This window comes from Puma concolor, chromosome B2, assembly GCF_028749965.1.
Source record: "Puma concolor isolate L17-30 chromosome B2, mPumCon1.1.hap2, whole genome shotgun sequence".
Taxonomy (NCBI): domain Eukaryota; kingdom Metazoa; phylum Chordata; class Mammalia; order Carnivora; family Felidae; genus Puma; species Puma concolor.
In genome coordinates, this window is record NC_141671.1 from 1,549,616 (window position 1) to 1,555,661 (window position 6,046).

The 6,046-nt window shown below is 46.3% G+C and overlaps 1 long non-coding RNA gene across 1 annotated transcript; it reads left to right on the forward strand.

Annotated features, from left to right (window-relative positions):
• Nucleotides 1-232: 232 nt before the first annotated feature.
• On the forward strand, nucleotides 233-3,756 carry LOC147580555 (uncharacterized). The gene is made up of 2 exons (XR_015250931.1): nucleotides 233-2,008; nucleotides 2,413-3,756. It is a non-coding gene; the product is annotated as an uncharacterized LOC147580555 (long non-coding RNA).
• Nucleotides 3,757-6,046: the final 2,290 nt, after the last annotated feature.

Sequence of the window (6,046 nt, forward strand, 5' to 3'; positions counted from 1 at the left end):
CAGTCGAGGGGGTTGCGATGCTTTCCTGAAACTGGAAGTCTCTGAATGTGACTAGAAAGAGGGGGGGAGAGTCAGAGATGAAGCACCAGAGAGGCTGAGTAAGGGCTGAGCTGGGGGCGCCCGGCTGCTCAGTCGGGAGAGCATGCGACTCTTGATCTGCAGGTGTGAGTTCAGGCCCCACGTTGGGCCCAGAGCTTCCTGAAAGAAGAATTGCATTGTAAGGGCCAAGCTAGAGTCTTGTCAGCCAGCAAAGCAGGCTGGAGATAGGATGGCAATTGATATTCTGTGTCTGACTTGGTAGTGACAGGTAGGGCTTGTGGCAAACACAAAAAGACATGCTCCATTCACGATCAACGTCCCCCCCCCCCAAAAAGACAAACAGAAAAAGCACCCACTGGCGTGTGGGCCAGAGCTTCCCTGAAGCCTTCCACAATTATGTTCCTGGTGTTCGCCCTCGGTGCCTCTGAAGGCCGGTCACAGGGGACCCTGTTCCTGGTGTTTGCCCTCGGTGCCTCTGAAGGCCGGTCACAGGGGACTCTTGAGGTTTTATACGATGTCCTCAATTGCGTCCTTTCCTCTCCCTGACGTGTTCTCATGTCTAAGAAGGTTTTCACAATCATGGCAGCTTTACCACTCTCCTCGTGTTCACAGCGGCCTCTCTGCGGCGTGGATTTGCTCATGTGAAACACACAGGAGCCTGCATGTGCCTCGTGAGCCGGTGTCTGGAGAGTGCCGTTCCGTCCTCACAGTCGTCACAGTACCGGCCCCCGGGGTTGGGGGGGGCCATCATGTCCCTGCCCACACGGGACGATTTGTTACCACAGTAACAAATTTATTAAGCGCAAAGTACTTGTTAATGTAACTATTCTGTTCTATATAAAACTATGATACGGTGTTGAATTTCTCAAGGTTACCTCTCTCCAGGAGATACAGTCAATGTGCTCAACTTTTTGTGAAATGGCCTTTTTTCACTTCTTTCACTTTACTGTGCTTCTTTTATTTATTTATTTTTTAATGTTTATTTTTGAGAGAGTGGGAGTGGGGGAGGGGCAGAGGGACAGGGAGAAACAGAATCCCATGCAGGCTGCATGCTGTCAGCACAGAGCCTGCCACGGGGCTCAAACCCACACACCGTGAGAAATGACCTGGGCTGAAGTCGGACGGACGCTCCAGTGACCGAGCCACCCAGGCTCCCGGGCTGCTGCTTTTAAAAGAAGCTAAGAGGGGTGCCTGGGTGGCTCAGTCGGTTGGGCGCCAACTTTGGCTCAGGTCATGATCTCGCGGCCCATGAGTTCAAGCCCCGCATCGGGCTCTGTGCTGACAGCTCAGAGCCTGGATCCTGTTTCAGATTCTGTGTCTCCCTGTCTCTCTGACCTTCCCCCATTCATGCTCTGTCTCTCTCTCTCTCTGTCTCAAAAAATGAATAAACGTTAAAAAAAAAATTTAAGAGAAGCTAAGAAATATGAATCTCGCTTCCAAAAGGGAATCAACTTTTAATTAAAAGGAAACTGCAGGGCAAGTCACATGAAACAAAACACTTTGTTTCTTCAAGCAGTAAATCGGCCGCCTCTGTGCTAACATTCAGAGCATTGCCACCTTCTCGTCTGTTTGGAACTTTATTTGGGGCATGTTTTGGTTGTCACAGTGACTGGGCTGTGCCACTTAGGTTTTGTGAGTGGGGTCCAAAAATTCTTCACGTTACGGTATCTTATCTGCCACATATTGTGTATTGTACAGGCAGTTGTACAGAGGAAGAATTTTTCCACCCAAAAGGCTACTTCTGGTCCCTTTGGAAAACACTGAAGTAAAGAACGGGGCGTCTTTCCAACGCAGGGAGACAAAGGTTTGTTCCTTAAACTAAGGTCAAGTTACAAGCAAGCTTAACTGTGCTCTCTTCTTTACCAAAAGGGACGCAGTGCTTTTAATGCCACATAGCGGGACGAATCCATTAGAGACGGACACGACACACACCACGAGGCTGACGTGGCTCCGATGCCGTGGCGGCCGTGTAAGTAAACCCGAGGGTAAGCCCGTCGGTGCCTCCTCACTTTGCTGCTGCTCTGCTCCGCGGCCCTGCTCAGCTGCTGGGGGCCTTCCTGGCTGCTTCCGGCGTCGCGCCGCCTGAGTCAATCCAGTTGTGCTTCAGTAAAGTCTTAAAATGTTTAATGTGCCTCCGTTTGTCTGTTGTCCGGTGCGAAGGGAAGATCCCATGTGATCTGCACATGAAATGCAGACCCGTTGTGTCCGCAGAGAGATCACGGCTTGTAATAAGTGTGGAAAGTCACAGCCTCGGTGCTGGTTGTTGTCCATCGTGGGAGCGTTGTCACTCAGCCGTCACTGACGTTGGTTTTCTCTTCGATGAAACTCAAGCTGAAATGAATTTACTGAGGCAGCTTTTCACTTGTTTTCCAGGCAAAGCCGCCTCCTTGTTTCACCCCCGCATTTTCAGACGGCACAACTCCTGGTGTTAGACTTCGGCTGCACGAGCCCCCCGCAGCGGTGAAACTAAAGATGGTCTGGATACACTCCAAACTCATACACCACACGCAGCTTTGCTTAGAGCCCATCGTCCTGTCACCCCTGTGAGCCTTTCCTGGGGTCCCCTGCGGCCAGGCCCCGTGCTCCGCTGGCCTGGGGACACAGAAGCATGTGGATACGGACAAATGGGGGAGGGTGAGTCTCTTCGCTCTGCCTGCTGGCGTGTGGGGACCGTGTGCAAGTCCTCCGGGAGACTGCTGCAGAAATAGCCCTCCTGCACTCCCCACCTGTTGTGCGTGTCTGTGCACGAGGGTGCAAGATGCCGCTGTCAGTCTCTCACACACACCCTGACCCGCAAGCCCCTTCTGCACCCTCTGGTGTCCCCCATAGCACCCTGTGGATGTTACCGTCATAAGTTCCCTGGGCTCTGTTCCTCTGTAGGTTAATGTCCTTGAAGAAGGAATCATGTCTTTCATTCATCTGCAAATTCTCAGCTCTGAGCATATGACCCAGAAAATGGTACCGATACACGTTCACATTTCCTGCCCTGCGTCTAACTGGTCCTGAGGTTTACTCTCTCCTGGTGCTTGGATCTGTCTCCTCCCCGCACCGCCCCCCCACCCCGGCAGGGGGGGGTCACAAGATCCCTGTTTAGCTCCAATTTCAATGTCGATTCCTCTCAGCTCCCGTACCTCATTGTCCCCAGCTCATTGGCACACTGAGCTGTCGTCCCCTTAGACACCTGTTCTAAATCTTTGGAAATTTATTCTAACCTGCTTGTTTGAAATACGACCCTTCCAGCTTAACTATAATTTCATTCAGTACAAACTTATTACAAATAAAACTTCCCCTCCCACAGCAAAGCTCAGTCTAGTTCACTCAGGGTAGACTCAGTGTTGTCTAAGTAGCAAAATGCAGTTACGTGTAATATTTTATTTACAATACTCTGTGTGGACATTGGAAAGACAAATATTGGACAGTACTTGAAGTCATCTTATATGATGAAAATCTCCAAAAGGGCAGAAGGCTGGGCCCTTAGTTTTTACCCCAAGTGACCTTTGTTTCGAATGCTTTTTGTTCTGTGTAATCTGAGCCTACTTTGCAACCAGTTATTTTGAATAGGATTTGATATGTTTTAGTTAAATATAAAGCTGTTGGTCGGAAGTACACCTTTTTTTATTATAGTCATTAACATCTAAAGTATCAAAGCAAAAGAAAAAGCATTTTAAATATCAGAACTAGAAAGCACATGACCAAGAATAAAAACCCTTAGACTAAGTATATCTAATTTTGTGGAAACTTGTCGCATGGTCTGCTTTTTTCTCCTTTCCTTACAGACGCATGAAAACATCATCACATGCATTTTTGGTGTTTATATTGAAAAACCAGTGTCCTCTGCGGATAGGGCCTTTCAGCTTTCTTCTGTCTTGCCCCTTCCTCATTCTCTTTATGTATGTATCTACCTACCTACCTACCTACTTAGCAGCCTCTGGCACCCAACATGGCACTTAAACCCACAATCCCAAGATCAAGAGTCACACACTTTCCCACTGAGCCAGCCAGGGGCCCCTCTTTATCCTTTAGAAGAATAGACCTCTTGGCAGAATGAAAATTTAGAAAAACTATGAATTGGGGTGGACAGGGCTTTAGAACAACCCATGGATTTTGAAAGAAATAGTAGTCATTCTCTCTGGAGGCCATCAGTGTTCCCAGCATTCAACCCCAGATCAGTTCTCTATATTTCCTTGGGTCTTTACACAGAGCAACTTGCCTGTAAATTAATCCAGTGGACTTGGGCAAAGCCACGTGGTTGTTGAGTGAGCGTAAACAAAGTAGGCGAGCTCAGGCAGTGGAAGACTCCTGGGAAAACCACAGTACAAGTGTCCAAACTTGATCTCTCTCTGGGTCATTAGGCCAGATTTCTTTCTTTCTCTTTCTCTTTTTCTTGCTTTCTTTCTTTGTTTCTTTGTTCCTTCCTTCCTTCCTTCCTTCCTTCCTTCCTTCTTTCCCTCCTTCCTTTCCTCCCTTCTTCCCTTCCTCCCTTCCTTCTAGTTTATTTATTTTGAGGGTGAGAGTGCAAACCAGGGACAGGCAGAGAGCGAGGGAGAGAGACAGAATCCCAAGCAGGCTCCACACCATCAGTGCAGAGCCTGACATGGGGCTTGAACTCATGAGCTGAGAGATCATGACCTGGGCCGAAATCAAGAATTGGGATGCTTGAGCCACCCAGGTGCCCCTAGGCCAGGCTTCTTTAGTAGAGAATTCAGCTAAATCTTTTGTGCTGGGATCATTCAATTTTTTAAATAAATTTGATGTGGAATTTATTGAAATGGGACAGTACTCCTATTTTAACTCCATTTCACCCAATTTTATTATGGACATCCCCCTTTCATGGAACATGAGATGAGAAAGAGATTGGTTCACCACTTCAAACAGCATGCTCTTCCTCAATATGATAAAGGGCATCTATAAAAAACCCACTGTGAACATCATCCTCAATGTTGAAAGACTGAAAAAGCATTCTCCCTAAGATCAGGGATGAGACAAGGATGCCTTCCTCAACACTATGCTATCCAACATTGTACTGAATGTTCTAGCCAGAGCAATTAGACAAGAAAAATCAATCTAAGGTGTCCAAACTGGAAAGGAAAAAATAATACTGCCTCTATTCGCGGGTGACATGATCACAAAGAATCAACAGGAGGTAATAAGTGAACTCAGAAAAGTTGAAGAGTACAAGATCAACACACAAAAATCAGTTCTGTTTCTGTACAATAGCATTGAACAGGATTCCATAAAGAAAACTAAGAAAGCAATCCCAGTTATAATAGCATTAAAGAATAAAATACCTGGGAATGAATTCAACCAAGGAGGTGAAAGATATGCACATTGAATTCTATAAAACATTCCTGAAATTAGGATCCAAAGAGGATGTCCTGTGTTCTTAAATAGGAAGACAATATTGTTAAGATGTTAATACTACCCAAAGTGATCTACAGATCAATATAATCTCTATCAAAATTCCAACAGCTTTTTTTTTACAGAAAAGAGAAAGCTATTCCTCAAATTCATATTAAATTTCAACGTGAATTGCTGAAGCAATCTTGAAAAAGAAGAACAAAGGTGGAGGACTCACACTTCCTGATTTCAAGACTCAGTAAAGGCTAAGGCAACCAATACATTACCAGTATGTGGTACTGGCATAGGGACAGACATACAGACCAAGGGAACGGGATTGAGAATCCAGACTAAAAACTAAATAATCCAAGTAAGAAATGGGCAGAAGACATGAACAGACACTCCTCCAGAAACATCCAGATGGCTAACAGACACATGAAAAGATGCTCAACACCACTCATCATCAGGGAAATACAAATCAAAGCCACAATGAAACACCACCTTATACCTATCAGAATGGCTGACATTAACAACTCAGGCAACAACAGATGTTGGCGAGGATGTGGAGAAACAGGATCTCTTTTGCATTGTTGGTGGGAATGAAAGCTGGTGCAGCCACTCTGGAAAACAGTATGGAGGTTCCTCAAAAAGTTAGAAATAGAACTACCCT